This window comes from Panthera tigris, chromosome A1, assembly GCF_018350195.1.
Source record: "Panthera tigris isolate Pti1 chromosome A1, P.tigris_Pti1_mat1.1, whole genome shotgun sequence".
NCBI lineage: Eukaryota > Metazoa > Chordata > Mammalia > Carnivora > Felidae > Panthera > Panthera tigris.
In genome coordinates this window covers 198640595-198662568 of record NC_056660.1, presented here as the reverse complement: position 1 = coordinate 198662568, position 21974 = coordinate 198640595, and positions in this window count along the sequence as shown.

Below are 21974 nucleotides of genomic sequence, written 5' to 3'. Positions count from 1 at the left end.
CTAATCCATAGTTAATAATTCAGTTTTTCCATTTGTCCCAGTGACATTCTTTATAAAAAATTTTTTTCAGTTCAGAATTCACTCCAAGATCATGCCTGGCATTTAGTTATTGTGTCTCTTTAGTCATATCAAAGTTGTCTTTAATTAGGATATCATCAGTATTCCTTCTTTTCAGCTGAGAATCAGACATGTCACAGTGTAAGAAGTTTTCCAAATGAGACCTGATTTGTCAAGCCTCGATGTCTATAGCTAGAATTTGTGTTCAATGGCTAGAGACGCCTGGCAGCTCTCAAAACCCAGAATTATTATTCTCTCTAGTCACTCATTGAATGAACCTCTCCTTCCTTTAAGTCATCCAACAACCATTTGTCTTAATCAGTCACGGTCTGTTATAGTCACAAAAGTGCTGACCCATAAAAAACAATCTGCTCAAAAATCAGATTGTTTTCCTTTCAGACACCATCAACACCCTTGCTATGTAAAACAACATGTATGCTTATTTGGCCAGAAAGGAAAGAAGAAGAGAACAAAGACATGATTTGAATTCCAACATTAAAATATTGGGAAATAAAATGTTCATTCCTGAATAAAATTAAAGTTACTCCCAGCTTCCCACAGCCCATGTATTCCTCATCTCTCTATGTGTATAAAAGAGCTGAACAGAAAAGCACAACACTTGATTCTTCATTCTTTTCCCCTTAAATAAAAATGTATATGTAAGGCTATCTTTCCTGAGCTCTTCCTAATGACTAATGAATTCATACCATAGTGTTCTAGAAAATAATTAACAAGGAATAATTAGTAGTAACAGTATATATTATATAATTCTATAGGGAAACCGTGTTTAGGGTTTCTTTGGGGGTTTTTTAGCCAGAACCAAAAGAAATAAGATCACAGAATTTAAGAATTGACAGAGACCATAAGATCTCAAAGACCCTAATATTCTCATTTACAAATAATGACCATGACATTCAGAAAGGTTAGGTAACTTGCTCAAGGACACACAGCTAATTAATAGGAGAGCCAAGACAAAAACATAAATCTTCTGACAGACTACATAGAATACTGCCATGGCGAGATGCTATATAAAGGCAAGTATGGCCCATGGAAGCTGTGTGAAAAACACACTTTTGAAAATTACACCCTATTTTAAAACATCCTAAATAAAATGAAAAAGAAAACATATTCTTTTATTCAGAGAAGCTACCTTATACAGTGATTTCTCTAATCTTTTTTATAAAGTTTATATTTTCAGGTCATATATTCCTTCACTTTCTTCAAAGATTAAACTTTAAATTTTAGAGCAATTTATACTAGGTCCCAAGACACTTAAAAGTTTAGATAAAATCTTAAAAAGGAAACCCTGGTTGTCCTTCAATTAACCACTGCATTAAACCACTGTTTTACTCCACTGGGGCAGTCCTAGAAATTCTCTAAAGGCTTTAGAGAGACAGGACAACTCTCAGAGCTAGGCGGTTAGGAGATAAAAATGCAAGGTAGAGCTGGGCATTTACCTAAACATTCATTTTTGGAGAGTATCCTCTGTGCTAAACCTGTTAGTCTCTGTGTTCTGCAACTGAATATGGCTGCTGCGAGTTTTCCCCGATGTTGTTGGGTCTCTCATTGTGGTTGAAACTCTAGTACCAGGGCAGTCAATAGGGCTCTCACATTTATCTGTGGAATAAAATGAGAGCTGGCAGTGTGTAGACAGGGGCAGATACTGGAAAGAATAAAATTCCATGAAGTTCACACACTTGGTTATGAAAACAAGCCAAAAACTACAGTCTTCAACTCACCTATTTCCCCAACTTCCCATTACCAGTTGTGCTGCTTTGGATCTGAAGCTAGGCAGGCATGGATTCAAGTCCTAGTACTGCCTCTTGATAATGGTGTGATCTTAGTAGAAAATTAGCCAACCTCACTCAGGCTTAGTTTTTGTAGCAAAGCAGAAGTGAAAATATTCATCCTACAGAGTTGTGATGAGGAATAAATTCCCTCCTCTTAAAGATAGTTAACAAGTGTAGCTTCACTGTACTCCAAGACAGACTTTTCCTAAGGTTTATCAGAAACCAGGGAGAAGAGTAAAAGAGCTTATACAGTATCACATAATGAGTCAAAAATGACAGATGGGATTGTCACTCAGCTACATGCAACATGTGACTCTTCCCTTGTACTGACAATGAGACTTTCTATTTTCCATTCTAGAAATATCCTCACCCTCTTTAATAATTGTGTTCAGATTTGTTTCTGGATGGAGTGATTATGTATCAACTCTCTGAAAAAGCTAATTCTCACCCCATCAGCCACATCCTTTATAGAGAGTTAATGAGCTAAATGAAGACACTGAGTAAGATTTATACCTGGGAGAAGGCTGAAGTTGTAGGGGAGTAGACTAGACATCTCTTTAGTGTTCTTTACTATGTAAAACATTTACTATCCCTGGGGTTAAAAGATCCTGGAAGTAATCTGCACACTAGGCTTCCGTAAGCGTCTTATATTGCCTACAGGGCCCATTGGCTACAAGCCAACCAGGAAAATTTCAAGTTACTACAGTGATTGGCAAATATTGGGAACTTGTTTGATAGCTGAATACCTGTGATTCATATTTGTCTTTTCAGAATATGCAAAAGTCAATATACAAAGAAAGAGAAATTAGATGTGATATCAGATGCTAGCTGGTATCGGTTACGAACCAACAGTATAGAAATACATGCCTTGTCAGGAAAAGCCTCAGTGCTTGATAATTGTCTATGGAAATTTATCTTAACTAAGAGATATTCTTCCACATATGTGTTCCAAGAAGCAATGGATGAATAACCCCAGGAATTTTCCTCCTAGAGTCTAGGCTCAATAGGGAGGAAAAGAACAAAACAAAACTTCTCAGAGGACAAACTTTCAATTAACCTTGCCCAGACAACACAGAGATATGTCAAATCATATCCCAGCCAAGTTCACTGATTAGACCTTTGAGGACACTGAGTATTCCCTCTACAGGATGTGGTCTGGTGACTGGATTTTAGGTCAGAGTTCGGTTTTATCCATGGTATGTCAACCAGTCAGTGACCTTAGGGAAATCTCTTCAGCATGCCAATCTTCAATTTCACTTTCATTTTTGTCATTTTTAACCTGTTGGGTCAGATTCTTCCTGTCCACCCATCTGAGATTCAGGCCAGTCTGTCACAAGCTTCTACCATTGACCACATCCCCTTTGCCAAGACACCCCTCCCTTGGCCTGCCCCGGCCCTGTTTCACCCCTCCAGCTAAGGTAACACCTAGTTATAAAGTAAGTGTCAAACTATTGCCCGTCTGAAAGGGAGATGCCTTTGCTTGTTGGGACACACCTTTTTCAAGCACCCGGAGGCCCAGCAGCCAGGTGGAAAAATCACTGCCACTAAATTCTTGGTGGTCCAATCAACTAGACTCATGTGTAAGGCATCCTTAAGACAACATACACACCTACAGAGGGATGAATAGATTGCACTTGCTAAATAATGTCTGAAGGAGGATTTCAGTCTTCAGAGAAAAGATATTACATAAACACGAGTTACAATATTATTAATACTGATCTACACCCAGCTCTATAGACACTGATTTGCTATATAACAATCCTCAAGCTGAAGGCCAAAAGACACTAAGTAATATCCTGCTAGGTCATTAATTTTCTATTCAAACTGATGCTATTGATCCAGATGACATGAGGACTCCAAGACATGGTGAACAGAGAGGAGTGCTCATACCACGTGGGGAAAGCATCAAGAGATGAAGAGCACAGACAGAAATGAAGTTAGAACTATAACAATAAATGAGTCCTTCCAGGAAGGCTTTTTGTGCAGATGTGTCTTCTTCTGTTTAACAAAGATTTATTAGGTACCTCTTATGTGCTCAGTGCTATGCTAAGCACTGAATGCCAAGGCAAAGAAGATGTGGTCCCTACCCAGGCAGAGTTCACACTTCTGTACCATGTTGTTTATACTTCGCTAAGTATACAAATCATGTGGCTCCTTATTAAAACTAGATTCCCATCCCTACCACCCCCCGCCAAGTCCACTAGATTAAAGGTCCAATGAAGAGTCTGGAAATCTTAACATTTTACAGATGTCTCCAATGATTTGATGGCTAGCCAAGTTTGGGAAACTGATCTAGGGATACAATTAAACATCTGAAGAGTACAAGGACAATTTTCTCTTTGACCATAAATAATAATTTATCCAATTTCTCAGCAAAATGAAGACCACCCAACTCATCTCCCTCATACAATGGACGAAAGCCTGTCTCAATCTTATACTTTCTTTGGTCCCCAGTGCTTAAAACTGTGCAAAGAACAGAATCAATAAACACTGATTGACTTGTTAAATAAACACCAAAGTAGATAGAAAGATTAGATAGATAAATGATAGATAGATAGATAGATAGGTAGATAGATAGATGATAAATTAGATACATAGAAACATAATTACTTAGATATAGGAAAATGTCCTTCAAATTATTCCATTAAAAAAGTTCATATCTACTTTAGAACCACAATTGCTAAGTACCATACTTTGATCTTTTCTGTAACACACTTGAATCTTTCAAGCATATTCTCTTAGTGGCTTTTAATCATTTTTAGAAAATTTTAGAAAAAAATGTGAGGTATAAACCAACACATAAATAAATTTAAAAAAAATTCTTGAAAAGTTTCTACCATCACCACTCCACATAACTTTTACTTAATGATTTTTTTAGAGATGGAAGATTTTGTTTGCCTTTTGCAGAAAATAAAGACATCTTCTCTCTCTAGATGACCACATAAGACATATAGTTCTATCATTTTTGTCTCTTAAGTTCTAAACCTGATTCCTTCCAGAATTAAGCTTGTACCTTTGCCAGTAATGTTTTAAAAATATTTCCTTATAACTTTTTATTTCCTTCAAAATATCATAATTATATTACAAGGAAATTGGAAGGAAAGCATCCAAACTTTGTTCAGAAGAAAAACTGATAATCTGGCACAGTTAATGGTATAATGCAAGAAACATACTTTGTTTACATGGAACTTGGGGGAGGGGTGAGATGTTCAAAGTGTATATGAGGTCTTTAGTGATTTATATTTTAAATCCTTGAAATATTTTTAAAATGATATCTTAAGCTTTAATTTGTTTCAGCTTTTAATTGGTTGAGTCCATGATAAACATATAAGGCAAAAATAAAACTCTGAGAGCATTCTTAGCCAGTATCTATTCTTGCATTTATTGCTGAAGCTATCCATTTATCATTCCTGAGAAACAGGGTCAGAAATATCATTTCATCTTTCTCCGGGCAGTTAAGAGGCAGCTTTTTCAGGATCCAAGAGAGATAACTGTCTCATGAGTTTGATTTTTTTTTCAAGTCCCTTGCTGCTACGATTTTAGAAAAAAATGTGTTGAGGTCACTTAGTGTTCATGGCAAAACAAGAGCATGTGTCAAAGGAAATGAGTGAGCTGCCTTATAGTGAGCAACAGTTCTAGCCAATCATGATCCAAGACTCAACAGAAATGAATTTAACCGAGCCTGAGTCAACTGGGAAGTAGAACTCTCAGGTTCCTTTAAATATTTTTGCCTGGAGCACCCACCAACCAAAAAAACTATTTGCTCATTTGGGTTAGCAAGGATATTTCTTACTGATTTCACAATGTTCCTCATCAGGCACTGAACTTGTTTCTGTATATTGTCCAGTACCATGTCTTAAGAGACCAACTAGCTGCCAATGAAGAACCAAAAACCTTATGTATATTGGAAAAAAAGAAATGAGTGTATTTCCATATTGTTTGTGTGTTTGTTTTTGTGCAAGAATTAGAGACAACCAAGGAATGCCCTGTAGACTAGACAGAGCTTTGAAAACTCATGAAGCTTGGCAGCGAGGCATCTTATTATCGGATGATATCCAGTTTAGTGGCACACCCAAGTTTAACCCCTCTCCTTGCCTGTGCAAACTGAGTAAATAAATTGACCTTTCCTAATAAAGGTCTTTCTGACAGCCATTATCTCCAACCTAGAGGGAGAATATAAATTTTAAGGACACATAACCTTCTGGAGAAAGGATGGCCTAAGAAAAGAAAATATGCCAACATATGTACTAAACTCAGAATGTGAGAATTTGGAAAAAGTAGCAAAATATGATCTAGCACATTCTTCATCCGAACTTTTCCCTGAATATCTCATTACTCCTACCTTAGATCTTATTGCCGTTTTGCACATTTAGGAATGTCGCTTTTTGAAGTTCCCCATGAAGGATCTGTTAAAAATGTTACCATCTGTCCACTTGACATGACTCTGTAATTATGCCTCACCTTTATTGATGGTATTATTAATGACAAATATTGTCAATCAAAACTATCTGTTTTGTGAATATATCCTATCTATCTCATGTTTCAATGCCAAATTCTAGTGATAAACCTGCTTACCACTGAAGCTCATATTGGTGCCATATCCTAGTTGATGATAAGCTTCAACTGCCTCAACATTTATGTTCTTCAGATGCTTTCCTCCTTTCTCTTCCAACTTTACTTTGCACACTCTCCTTTGGTGACCTCACCCACACTCACTTGACCCTGTTCGGTGTAGATGCTTTACAATACATGTTTCCTGCATAGACCTTTATTCCATAAAATCAGTACTAGGCTCTCTCTGCTCATTAGCCACAGGCTTCCAAACCCTCCACCTCCTACATTTCCATATATACTTGTTATGTTGGCATGACTCACTACCATAGTTGCTATTCTCTTACTTTGTACCATAACCACCTTACCAGCTCCACCCATACCCATATCCCATCAGTCACACGGTCCCATAAATTATGTCCTTAAATATCTCTCAAGTTTACCTCCATCCCTTTTTCCTCACTGCCACTATTCTCTTGTAGACATTCTTTGTCTCTCCTGGATTATTTCAACAGCCTCCCATATCTCCACTTTGATCTTACCCAATTTGCCATTCCATCCCGCCTGCACTGCTGCCAGAATTTTCTTCCTGAAAGGAAAATCTGATCATGCTACTCTATTCATTAAATGTCTTTAATAGATGAAAGTGTACCTCATGATTCAATCTCCTACAGCCTTTTCAGACTTGTCTCCTACTACTCACTGCCCTAAATCATATGCTCCAATAATATGAAATTGCTTATAACCTCAGCACGAACAATACAGTTTCATATCCTTGCCCTTCAACAAGCTATGATGCCCTGTCTTCTTGTGAACCTCTCCTCATGCCAGACCATACTCCTGCTCTGAGGTTAGAGACAAAAGAAAATCACCTCCTCTCTGAACACTTTCCAACTTGTCAGATAACTTTAAACATTCCCTCCTTCTTATTCCACTAGATTAATCACAATCAGAATAGACATTTGCATTAGTCAATAAATTCAGCCAGCAAAGATTTATTCTGTGCCTACTGGGTGCCAGGCACTGCTCTAAGTTCTGGAGATACAACAGTGAGCAAAACACAGAGTATATCTATCTGGCTTTGATAAGCTTAGCACCCAGAAGGGGAGACAGATAATCAAACATCAGTTACAATTTGATGACACTGTCTTGTATTTGCTTATATGTCTATCTCAATTATTGTGTTTCTCCCAGTAGATGGAAATTTAAGTCAGGAACAATGACTCATGCACTTCTGTATTCCTAAAATTTCACACTATTCCAGGAGTAGAATAAACACTCAAATATTTGTTTTGAGTGAATAAAGTAACCCAAAATCTGTAGCAGATTGTTATAATCATATGCTCTCATAGAAAAAAAAGATGCACCCTTGGGGCACCTGGGTGGCTCAGTCGGTTAAGCATCCGACTTCAGCTCAGGTCATGATCTCACAGTTCGTGAGTTCGAGCCCCGCGTTGGGCTCTGTGCTGACAGCTCAGAGCCTGGAGCTTACTTCACATTCTGTGTCTCCCTCTCTCTCTGCCCCTTCCCTGCTCATGCTGTGTCTCTCTCTGTCTCAAAAATAAATAAACATTAAAAAAAATTTTTTTAAAGAAAAGATGCACCCTTAACCCTTTTCACTTCCCCTTAGTTTAAATCCAGTATTTACTATAATTTCATTGGCAGGGAGCTCCCAACTTAGCTTGTTCAATGTTTCTACAACACTGTTAGACATTTCTTGCTTACACTGACTAAAATCTGTTTCCTTATGGCTTTAATTCTATCCCTAGGTCTGATTCTATCCCTGGAGAACGTAGAGAATTAGTCTAGTCCCTCATTCTTATGACAACTTTCAGATATTTGAAAACAATTATCATATTCCTTCTACCTCCAGTCATAATATCTCTACTGCTTTCAATTATTTCTTGCTCTAGGATTTGAAGCGTTTGCTCTGATGTAGACATATAACTTCTACTAGCATGCACTGCATTTTGGTTGTGGCCTTTCACCTCTTCTTTAAAGAACACAAAGTGGTTTGAAAGATCTGTTAAGGTTTCTCTAAAGTGTATTAGGTATTTGGAGATCATTCAGCAACTGGGATGAAAGTAGGGGATGAGGTGCACTATTACTACAAGAAAAGTATTGTTTAAACAACTGGCATGGATTAACTTGCTGTAATTTTGTTCTAAGAAACTAGGTGGATCAATGGTTCTGGAAGCAGGCATCAAATATAGGGAGATATTTTTTAGTAAAGGAAAATCTCCCATATACAACTGTAATAGTCTTGTGGGCAGTGTCTGCATGTGAGTTTAGTTGGGTTTTCAAGTCATTCTAAATGGCCAAAAAATCTGGCATTAATTGTCATGGAAGGGTAGAGTTAAAGCAGCAAATGCAAACCTGAAGATCTCTCAAGATGGCCTTTTAGAAATAGGGTGAAAATTAAAGGCCTTGCTCTGAGGAAATGTGGCAAAGGTGTCAGGTGGACCAGATAACATGTCAAAAAATCATGGGTGATTTACAGCAAGCTTCAAAGTGAGTAATCTTGTTCAGAGTGCCAAAGGTGACAAGGACAGACTTATGATACTAAGATAACATCTCCAAAGCTCGACCAATGGATACCTAGTCATTAGAGCAACTGTAGCAGCCCATTTTGTAGGTTCTGCCAAGATTCAAATCATCAAATTGCATATGGAGCCACACAAGTCCCTCTGAAGATGATTTAATATCTAAATATACTATCACAGCATAGTGAATATACCAACTTCTTCCACTGTTTTTTACCTTTGAGGGGCACCTGGGTGGCTCAGTTGGCTAAGCATCTGATTCCTGATTTCAGCTCAGGTCATGATCTCATGGTTTGTGAGACCGAGCCCCATGTCAGGCTCTGCACTGACAGCATGGAGCCTGCTTGCAATTCTCTCTCTCCCTCTCTCTCTGCCCTTCCCCTACTCATGTTCTTTCTCTCAAAATAAATTTAAAAACATTTAAAAACAAATAGCCAGACATTCAACAGACTGAGCCACCCAGGCAGCCTAGAATGCTCTTCTATTTTATACTATGTGGATTCAGTTCATCTTTCAAGATACAGTCCAAACACGACCTCCTAGGTACTGAGGCTGGAGAGGATCAAAGAAAAGCAGAAGGTTCCCAGCCAGAAGAGCCAAAATCCAGTAGTAGACGTGCTCCAGAGCCTGCCCATAGTTAAAAGTAGGAAGCCCAGGGTGGTTCAATCAATTAAGTGTCCCACACTTGATTTCAGCTCAGGTCATGATCTCCCGGCCATGAGATCGCGTCCCAGGTCAGGCTCTACACTTGGGATTCTCTCTCTCTTTCTCTCAAAATAAATAAATAAACATTTTTTTAAGTAGGAAAGCCCAAATTGCTACTAAGTTCAAGGGCAAGCACATGGCAAGAACTGTAGGACAAATACAAAAGGTTTGAGTAAGGGAGGTATAGTAAGCAGTGATGAAACAAGGCATGAAGCACAAATGCAGAAGCAAATAAGTGGGCCAAGAGAACTACCACCAAAAGGGGTTGAAAATTCTGTGCTTATTTTTACTAAATGTGAGCTTTGTGGTTGGCTGATAATAAAAGCATACCATCAAGATAAATTCTGTGTATTATATCTTTAAACATCTGTCTCCCCAGGGGGACAATAAACAATAAACAGTATAGACAATAAACTCCATAAGGAAGAGCCTTTTCTTTATGTTTTTCTCCATAGTTCCAAGGAAAGAAGTATAAGCTCAGTGAGTCCAGTCACGCTGCATCACACTGACTGAATGGGTATCATTCAATTATTACCTGGCAGGGTCTCTATTCAGAATTTCTTTTATAATAGAGATGATATGACTGATCTTCTTCTTCCATCTATGACCTCAAGCAATTGTCTTTACCACCCATCTGGTAATTCATTATGCAGTATCTACAACAGTCTTGTGCTATCTTTTAACTTGCTATTTAACTTCTTATGTACCTATGTCTTAATCCCCAAATCCAACTGTAATCTCCTTGTAGGTAGTGCTTACATGCAATTTATTTTGGTCTAGAGTTCATGTCAAGTGACGAGAAAATCTGGCATTGATTTGCACAAGAGTTTTTGTTCAAAATCCATCTTGGAGGCAGAAACAGAAGAGGAAAAGCATGAAAGTTGTGTGTGTGGCTTTTTTTAACAGTATGAATTCAACTCAGGAAAGCCTCAAAAAATATTATAACGTCCATTTGTTTCTTCAAGAGTTGGTTGTTCTTATGAATGAGAAAAATGTAGAAAGTTGATTGTTTTCACAGTTGAATATAGGGCAAAAGCTTTCGATGTGGTAAAACACTCCAGATTTTCATATACTTGTTCCCAAACTTTAACCTAATTACTGTTTTTTGAAAATGTGTCTGTGACAATATGCTATTGCTAATGACATAGGGTGTGTGTGTGTGTGTGTGTGTGTGTGTGTGTGTTTAACTACCTTGTTATGATCCTATTAGATCATTTTGACCATTTAATTGCATTGGTGTTACAAACTAATTCTATGAAAAACCTAATCACTCAGTATCCAATATCTCTTTTTTGTTCTGCAACAGAGAGACAAAGTTACTGTGACTAACACCAAAGTAAACATAAGTTAGTAGTTACTGGAAAAAAAAAAAGGTATTTTCTTGTTAAAGAAACACCATTTTCACAAGAAGCAAGGCCACCAGTGGTGCATTTTTGGTTTTTCCTTGGGCAGGAAAATAAACTAAATGACCTCCTTCCAACATTTCCAGCCCTATGATTCTATCAGCAAAAGGCTTTCTGAGTCATGTGATAGCATAAGCCTAGACTGCTGGTAATTTCAAAGTCTTTCAACTATTTTCCCAGGAGTTTTATCCTCTCTGGGTTATAAGCTTCGTTTCAGAAATATGGAGGTGAGTACGATAAAGCAAAGAGGCATTCCTTTTGGATCAACTTGGAAGGGCATGTGGGCATGTGCAGTTACACCTCAGCGGTCACACCTATACACTCTTGAGCATTCCCGTCATGACTCAGTCCGGATATTCACACAATAAGTGAGTTCAGGCTCTGGAGACACAGCCAAATTTCAACCAATTTACATTTCTCACGTTTGGCAGTATTTGACAAGTTTGGTCAATTGCGGTTTTCTACAAAACCCCAAAAAGGTTAAGTTTTTACTGGATTCTAGTTTCACTGTGCAATCTTTTTTTGTTTACATAAACAACACGTGATTCAAGAGGGAAAAAAGTAAACTACATTTTGACCAAAAAGAACTTTGACCTTGTCTATAGAAGGCAAGCAGTTTCAAACATAACATATGTATAACCTCTGCACCCCCATCCCTGGCCTTAATTCAATCTTGGTTCTATACACAGCCCAAAATAAAAATGAAAGGAAAAAAATCTGGGAGCAAATAATATTATAGAGTTAGAGTTAGACTCTTGGCAGGCAAAAAAAAAATTACAAATATATTTCATATGCTTTCTAACAAAGAGAAGGCCCAGACTAACGTTTGTGAAGAAATACATCCTTTTATTTCCTAAGATGGCCCAGCAAATCCCCCAGGAAACCCACAACACTATAATAGCCTGAGAGCCTTTGACAATTCTTGGTCACTTTGTTTGGTTCTATGACAGTCAAAAACCCATTGTCCCCAGAAACTTTCCTTTAATGTAATTAAGCAAGATGTTCAAAGCAAAATATTTAACTTTTAAGTTGTTTCCTCCTGCCTACCCAGGCTTTCCATCAAATTGCTAACAAATAATGAACAATTCATTTGCTATGAAATGTTTCCACTTTTGTCATAGCAAGCAGTCTAAAGAGGGATAGATTTCACAAATCTATCTGTTCATTAAAAAAGATGAGAAATGATATGGCTCATTTGTTAATAAACTATAAAAAAGCAAGCCACAAACCAACATGTACAATTCCACGCTGGAAAATATACCTGAATGTATATACATATAAAAATAGACTATAAGGCTATAAACTACTACCTTAATGCTGACTGTCTGTGAATAGTGAGATTATAAACATTTATATTTTCTTCCTTACATGTCAGTGTCTTTTCTGAAATATTTGTGACAGCATGCATGACTGGTTTTTTCTTCTTGTAAATACAATTTTTTAAAAAATTTAAGCATATAAACATTTACCTAATATTATAAAGAAACAATATAAAATTTTTTCCTTTTAAAAAAAAATGAGGGGCGTGCAGGTGGCTCAGTCGGTTAAGCGTACAACTCTTGATTTTGGCTCAGGTCACAATCTCAAGGTTCCTGAGATCAAGTCCTACTGTTGGGCCATGCACTGTCAACATGGAGGCTGCTTGGGATTCTCTCTCTCCCTCTCCCTCTGCCCCTCCCCTGATCATGCTCACTCGCTCTCTCTAAATAAATAAATAAACATGTATTTAAAACAAATAAGTAATAAAAATGAGAAAAATATTAGTCAAAATAAGTCTGCACTAAAGTGGCAATTAGTTCTTTTCCTCCAACATGAATTTCACCTCGAATTTAGAATTCAATCTTAAGTTAGAAAGTTATAGTAAGAACCCTTAAGGTGTATTCATTAAAACATTTCTATACAGTTCCCCAGCATCCTATAGGTGTGGCAGATAAATGAATAAAATTCATACCAATTTCAACATCTCTCAGCTTCTAAACATTTACATTACTTTCACAACCAAAAAGTATACCATTGACCAAATCTTAAGCTACAACTCCATCCCAAAAAAGGAGATGAGTCATAAGCCACTTTTAAAAAATACAATAGGATTTTTTTTCTTGTAATGAATGTTGAAAGGGAAATGTTTTACTTGTCCTGACAACTCTAGCAAGCTATAGCCCAAAAATATGAGTAGGATATTGAGCCAAAAGCTTTTCTAAGGCTAGACAAATACCAGCAGCATTAATAAAGGACCAGAGAGACACCTACTGCAGCATTCTTGGGGGTTTACAATGTGATTATTGTTTTATGAGAAGAGAAGTTATCTTAAATGCTATGATAATTTTATTTCCTAGGGGCCAGAAAAACTAGAAGGTAACAGGGGGCACAGTATCCAATGAGGGAAAAGTGTAGTGGCCGAATGCCTTATCCAGGAGGCATTTATGAGATCTTTTCCACTTTCATGAGAATTTCTGTTAATTTCTTGAGTCAGAATTTTGTTTCTGTGGCAATGGAGATGCATGTAAACACTGCTTCTGTAGTCCTGTCTTCCACTGTATACCATGATGGATAATCTGCTCGCTCATAATGATACATTTTAGTCTATGTTTGGTCTTTCAAAATACAGCAATAATGTACCAGCACCTCTCCCTATCTCATGAAATGTTTTTTACTCCTTTTAAGTTCATTGAATGGCAGTGTATACTCAACTATATGAAAGCAGCCAGCCTCAAGGTCTAAAATTAGTAATACTCTATCAAGATTGTAATTAATGGTTAGATATAATTCTGCACCCCTCCTCCTGCTCCCTGCTCATAGCTAAAGGGGGAGAAGTGAGATAAAAGAGGCCTAAGAAGTCCAGTCAGTCTTTCCCGTTCAAAGCCAAGCCTTTGCACTTTCCTTCATCATCCTAGATATTTGACCTCTTCTCTGGCCTTACTTCCTTAGGCAGAACTGTTAGGCCAACAGAGAGAGACACAGCCTGGTTCTCACCATAACCTTGGATACTCTGCCCAGTGCCCAGACAGTCTAATTTTGCCCTTCAAATCAGGTAATACAGAGTTCTTGATTATGTGGAGGGGAAAGGTTGATTTCTTGCTGATCTTCCCCTTTACCCAGATTATACTAATGGGAAAGACAATTGGCACGTTCCTCCCGAAGGAACAGTGTCCTGGCAATGCATGGTACACATGATTTGTATGTTTAAAAGGAGCCACTGATAATGGCGCAGAAAGCCAGAAAGCATCTGGGAAAATCCCTGACAAGTCATGCCTTCCTTTCAGCCTCTACACCAGGTGTCACACACGGGACCAAGCATCATCTTTCGTGGTTCAGTACAAACTTGTACCATGGGACCTAGGCCAAGCATGATTCCTCTGGGCTTGCCCAGCTCAAATTTGTAAGGTGTGTCCCCTCCACTCTACCCCGAACCAACATACCCACACACATGCACACATTCCCATGCCACCTCAGCCCATCCTATGTGTAATCTCATCAATCATAAGGGAAGTATTTTATTTTTAATCCTAAAACTGCATTATATACTGCAGATGGTTTTGTAACCTTTAGATTGTGTGCCCCAACAGTTGTCTTATGCAATTGATATGTTTGACTTGTTTACTATTGTAATAGAGCGACAAGAATAACACTTTTTTTTTAACGTTTATTTATTTTTGAGACAGAGAGAGACAGCGCATGAACAGGGGAGGGGCAGAGAGAGAGGGAGACACAGAATCCAAAACGGGCTCCAGGCTCTGAGCTGTCAGCACAGAGCCCCACGCGGGGCTCGAACTCATGGACCTTGAGATCATGACCCAAGCCGAAGTCAGACGCTTAACCGACTGAGCCACCCAGGCGCCCCAAGAATAACACTTTTTAAAGACAGTGTGCTAGCTTCCACATTCCTCTGGATGTCTAGATATAATAGGCTTTGAGTCTGAAACATTGGAACAACAACAAAAAACGGGGGGGAGGGTAAAAGGGAATTATTTTAAAAAAATTAAGTATTAGTCTTCTTGTACTAAAACTAGTATTGCTTGGCCCTATTTAAACAATCATAGTTAATCCACTGAAATAATCTTACGGCATATCTAACAGCATCACTTTTCTTGTTTGCTATACATTGAACGTTTAAAAACGGAAGATGGAGAGAAAACCTTTTGCTTCTTTTGGAATCTGTTGATGCCTTCCTGTTTTTGGCTGTTGCACGACCTTGTTCAGTGACTGCAACTCTGTGAGGCCCAGATTTCCTTCAGGACTACGGTCCTCATTCCCCACCTGCTATGAGTGTTAGCAGCTTCTCTAGAAATTGCCCTCAGCTGAAAGAGAATGCCTGACCAAAAATTATGACCCCCTGCCTAGGTACAGCATGTACCCAATGCCTGATCAAGTCCAGGCCCCTTATCTCAACGGGAACAACTCTGAAGGGCCATCCCTGATCTAGAACTCTCCATAAGATCAACTGAAGCTCCTGTGACAATTGCATTATAAAGCAACTTCTCCTTCTGACTTTTTGCTTCCCTCACCTCTCACAGGTAGGCCTGAGATCATACACAGGTGCACCTATGAACAAATCTCCAGCTCAGAGCCTTTCCCCTAGGGAACCAAACTGAAGCCAGCTCCCAGATGCTGTCCTGGGAACCACACCCTGAAATAAGATTTTGGAGCTCAATTTCTCACCAACTGGCCGGCAATGAAGACTAATGGTAGGAAGTACACTGATTGCCCGTAGCATGCAAGGCAATTGTGAAAAACTTCAGTTGTGAAAGGACCACCTATGTAATTTGCAGGACCTAGTGAAAAATTAAAATTTGTGGGACCCTTGTTCAAAAAATGGTTGGGGGAAGTGCTGCTAAAATGTAAGGGTTTATCATTTTCTTCTGCAGTCTCTGACTTCTCATCTGCTATCTGCTTCTCATTCTTTATCTGCTGTCTGCTGTTGTCAACTAAAATTTTTAATCATTAGTATGAATCTCACTATTCATAGTGTGAAATATCATTTTTAAATGCAAATATAAGATTATTTAAGTCATATGCAGAGTCAGTGAAACGATACAATTTTTATTTCCTAACTCACACATGAATCTGTATTTCATTCTTAGCAAAACAGTGGAAACACCGCACGAAAATAACTTGGCTGCTTTCATTTCCCTTTCTGATATATGCACATTCTACCAACACTATTTGGCTTATAGATGAGTAAGGTAATACTGGAAAGAAAAGAAACTATGCCCTATCTTTCCCTTTCCTTCCACCATCCCAGTCCCCACCTCTTAGTTGCAAATTTAAAATGATTATCTTTTACTTGCTTTTACCTGACCTCCCACATCCACTGGGAGAATTCTGTGTTCATGGAACATGGCAAATGCTTTGTGCTAATAGAATGGCAGAGAATGATGGTCAGGTATAATGCACCTACCTCTACTGCCTATGCACATACTCCATTGCCTCATCAGACTTCACTTACAAAATATAGTGCAAAGATAAAATTATTAATAATTACAAAAAAAAGAATTTCAAGACGGTGATAGCATAGCACTAAACCAAACCTGGGACTACTCTAAGCACAAGACCCTGTGCAATTCTGCAAATTGCAAATCCATGATGCCAGCCCTGAGTGTGAACTGAGTCAGGATACTGTGAGAGGAAATGCACTGGCAGATAAAACATCTCGGGCATTTGCTGGGTTCATAAGGACTATGAAATCGGATGGCTGTTACTGGGAGCCATTGATGCAGTGGAGAAAGGCAGAGGGTGATTACTCACCAATATAAGGTGAAATGTGAGACAGAAGACATTTTGTCAAATAAAAAGAATCTCCTCTTCTGCCACCAAAGAGTAGAAAAGACTAAGCATCAAACCCAGTACTTCATGACTGTAGTAGCATAGCTCCAAATTGCTGAATTCTCTCAGTCTCAGCACTTTTGTTCTACCAAGGTCAGAGTCCTGATTGGGAAAGAATGGAACCCTTAAAATTGGAATGAGAACATCTGAGTTGATTCAGTCAAAAATCTTGAATTCCCAGGTTTCCCTGAACCAAAGATCAGCCAACTTTTTCCATAAAAAGCCAGATAGTAAATATTTTAGGCTTTGTGAGCCATACAGTTGCTATCACATCTACTCACATCTGCTGTTGTGGCATGAAACCAGTCATAGACATAGACAATAGATAAGTAAATAGGTGCAGCTCTGATATAATAAATCTTTATTTTAAAAAGACCAGATTCAGCCTGCAGGCCATAGTTCTTTCAGACCAATCAAACCAAAATCATGAGACAGAAGTAGAACATTAAAGATCAGGCACAAGCAGGGCCAGAAAGTATAAGTAAGCAGCCTGAGCAAACAGCCAACCCCCTGTCATCCACAACTGATGCATCCAAGCCTCTCCCTCAGTTTACACCTTTGGCTGCAATGGGGGTGGGAATCTCCCTTGTGGAAAAACAAATAAGCTTTGTTGGCTGATGAATCAACTTGGTGTGTGGTATAAGCCAATACTGGGCTTGGATGTGCTATAACCCTACTCAAGGTGAGAGGTAACCCTTCCAAAGAACAGGATTTTAGGTAATGCTGGGCATCCATTGTGTGTAGAAAGAAACCGGCCCAAGGTAAGGGTTATGCAAAATCTTGGGGTAAGAGGTACAGGAGAGGAAATGAGGTTACAAATGGTCAAGTGCTTAGGAGGAGAAAGAATGTAAGAGCAGGGAAGAGACATGTAGATAGACGCCAGAATCTCAGAGTCTCTTTCCTAGGGATCATGACCTACCATGCTTTGCCTTGTCCTTATGTTTATTCAAGTAACCTTTTTGTTTCCTCCTAGTGTGCCACACATGATAGTAAATGATGAAATTACCATGGTAAATTAGATGAGGTCTCTAATCCTGGAAGAGCTCACTATCTAAATGAGGAAAATAAGCATGTAAACAACTAACCTGAATAGAATAGGATCAATAATACTCTAAAGGAAAAGACAAAGTGCCACAGGAGTCTAGAAAAAGCAGAAGAGTGAAGAGAAACTTTGTGGAAAATGGAACATTTAAACTTATATAATGCATCAAGTGTATAATGTTTGAGAGAAAGAAAAGGTATGTCCTTTCCTTCCCACAGGGATTAATCCTATTCCTAATTCTGTCTTCCCACCCAATACCTATTCTCTACTTTTTCCTGAATAACAAAAATCAAAATTCAAGGTGGCTATATTATCACTTTAAAATACCCCCTCCAACTCCCTTGCATCTGGACAATGAGATATAAAAGCAACTCTATTCTATCAGATTCTGGAAAACTTTTTTTTGTTATTTATTTTGAGAGAGAGAGAGAGAAAAGAACATGCATATGAGAGCAAGTGGAGGAGGGGCAAAGAAGAGGGAGAAAGAGAATCCCAAGTAATCTCCACACCCAGCACAGAGCCTGATGCAGAGCTTGATCCCATGACTCCAACATCATGACCTGAGCCAACATCAAGAGTTGGACGCTTAATCAACTGAGCTATCCAGGTGCCCTTGGAAAACTTTTTTTAAATTATTGTTATTACTTGAAAGGGGTATAGAAAGCTCATCTGTACCTTTTGCTGTTGTTTTTTTGTTTGTTTTCTTTTGTTTTTGTTTTTGGGTTTTTTTTTTTCTGCTTCTTGTCCTGAGCTTGAAATCTGAATGTGATACCTAGAAATGGAACATAAGTCCATGAGAATGAAAGCCATATATTAAGAATGGCAGAAAAAACAATGAAAAAGAATGATCCTGATTCCTTGTTGACATCCTCAAACACTGACATTAGAATAATTATCTCCATAGTCCTTGATCGCTCCAAAAACTCAACCCCTGTTTGGTTAGCCACTGTAGTTCAAGTATAGGTTACATGTAGCTGGAAAAAATCTAAGCCAATAAACAATGCAAAGGGTAAACCAAGGGATCTACCATGCGGATTCTTTATAGTCTGTTTATCTTCCAGGAGCAACACGATGAATTTCATTGGCCTTTCTTGAAGTGACATCAGTTGTGTATATTTTTATGCCACTTTTCTCCATGCATGAGGAACCCTGGGATTGTAAGTTGAGAAAACATTTCACAACAGAAGCCTAAATACCCTAAAATTAAAAGCAGCAAGATGAGAAACATGATCTCTCTGTTTCAGGTTCACATAGATACTTTACAGGTAATTCATAACTTTTCATAAACATCCTCAAACTAGATCAACAACTTAACTTTTACTTTGTTCCTTGTGACAAAAAGGTTGTAGTATGGGGCAAGAACCTTTATATTCTAACACTCTCTTCCCTCTCAACAAATCTCTGAACTCTCAAAAGAATATCACTTCCACCTCTAAGTCTAGGTGGTTACACTGGAAATAAATTTTTGATGTCAGAAGTCAGGTCTTTAACATCACCAAACAAATAAATATTCTATTGTAGGATCTACTTTCCTCATTTTTCTTACTGTGATTAACCCCAACAATAACCACAGTAACAAGGAAGGCAAGAAACCAAAGCTGCCGAAAAGAGCACTACGGAGAGAAATGGGAATGTAAGGCGTTCAGTTAAGAGTTACACAATTTGATAGCTGAAAAGCCCCACCACAGTTTCTAATTTCATTGTGACAGCTTTTTCATGGCTGTACTTTAGTTTCCCCTTCTGTAAAATGGAAATCATACAGTGTCTTATAGACCATGCTTTGATGTTTTGAAGATAAAAGTCTCAATCAGGGATAAGGTGCATTAAATCTCAAAAGGGCCAGGTATGAGTGTGTGCACCCACATACATACATGCACAATAATAGAATCACTGGCCTTTATATAGAAGACATCATTCATTAGAGGGAAGAGTCCATTTTATCTTATTTCTTTGTAAAGTATTAAACAGACATTGCATAAAATGGTTGCAAGAAGGGATTGCGATTTCCTAGTGTGCTCTGGATTACTGAGAAACATTTCAAGGATTAAAAAAACTTTTTTTTCCAAGGGAAACTATGGTTCTGGAAACAGCATAGGGCACACTGGGTTAAGTACAGATATGAAACCTTCCACTGCCTTAGAGTCTGGAAAAACATCTTGACTTTATTTTAGATACACCTGAGTCTTCTGGGGCAACAAATGGGAAATCACAGCTCTACCAACAAGCACCAACTTGATATTTTAGAGGCTTACTTTTTTTCTTCCTACAACTCAGACAGGTTTTTTTAAGTCTTAGCAGAATGGCTAGACTAGGTAATCCACATAAGCAGCTGCTGCAATGTGATCTTTTTCTAACATTTTAATGTAGAGCTGTGAACTTTTCTGGCTTTGGGCTATGTTAGGAACATTTGGAGTAAACTTTCCTGATTTAAAGGTTATTGCTGTTAGGATACTGTCTGTCTGTTTCAGATGGAGGTCTGTACCAGTCATCCATGATATCAAACTATGCTGGAAATTCAAAGCAGCTGATGTATAAATGATCTTCAAATAGTAATCCTATCCATTTTATAAGAAATCTTAAGTTTATTTCTTAGTTTTTATTTTCTTAAGTGGAATAGCATTCTATTTTCTAGAGATGAGAGTATTTATTCATGTCTTGTGCATTAGCCTCTTGTGGGATAGGGCTGGGTGATCATCAATGCGCTGTAGAAGGAAAATTCTCAAGCTTTGACATTCAGCTATCTGGGCTCTGCCACTAGCTGCATGAACTTGGGCAAATCACCTCACCTCTACATTTCAGTATCATCATATGTGAAATGGGGGTATAGTTATATCTAATTGATAGAGCTTGTACCTGAACTAAAAGAAAAAATACATAGAAAGTATTAGTAAAGGACATGTAGTAGCCACTCATTAAATGTTCATCTCAGGGATTAATGTCAAAATAACAGGTAATACCAACCTTAGAAACCAAGTGTATTATACATTAACTATTATAATGATGGAATAAAAGAAAAAAAATTGACCTGAGGCTTTTAATATATGCCTTTTTAAAATAATGTAATAGATCTCATAAAGGCCAAGTTTCTTTAATAAGGAGTAGGGGTCTTCTAAGAAGTAGTGATAAATTTTCTCTAATTATAGGTAACGTGAGGTTGAATATCCCCTCCATAATTAATTGATATCTATGGACATGTGCCTCTAAATTTTTTTTAATGTTAATTTACTTTTGAGAGGCGGGAGAGGGGCAGAGAGAGGGAGACACAGAATCCAAAGCAGGCTCCAGGTTCTGAGCCGTCAGCATGGAACCCAATGTAGGGCTCAAATTCATGAACCATGAGATCATGACCTGAGCTGAAGTCAGATGCTTAATCGACTGAGCCACCCAGGCGCCCCTGACATGTGCCTCTAAATGAGAGCTCTGGGGATGCAAACAACTCTTGGTGTGGCACATGGCCTACTTGTCACAGAATTCTTCTTGCTATTCCCTTTGGCTGGGATCTGGCTGGGGGTGTGTAGGGTGCTTCAGGACCAGGGCTAGAGCACAATCCTTTCCTGAAACAACAAGATGTTAATTACTGACAGACAGGCCAAGTACTCAGGAACTTACACACAAAAACATTGTGAGCATTTTTTTATTCAACAACTACATATGAATTTATATGGTTTTTTTTTTTAACGTTTATTTTATTTTTGAGACAGAGAGAGACAGAGCATGAACAGGGGAGGGGCAGAGAGAGAGGGAGACACAGAATCTGAAACAGGCAGGCTCCAGGCTCTGAGCTGTCAGCACAGAGCCTGATGCGGGGCTCGAACCCACGGACCGTGAGATCATGACCTGAGCCGAAGTCGGATGCTCAACCAACCAAGCCACCCAGGCGCCCCTGAATTTATATGGTTTAAGGCAGACTGGGCTGAGAGTAAATATGAAGCCCTTGTACTGTGTCACATTGGTTAGCAGGAGGCAAAAATTGGGTTTTATAGTGGATGCTTGATGAGACGTCCAGATTTCCCACTCAAGACCAGCTCACTCATTCTTCTAGCGATAGAGAATGCTAACT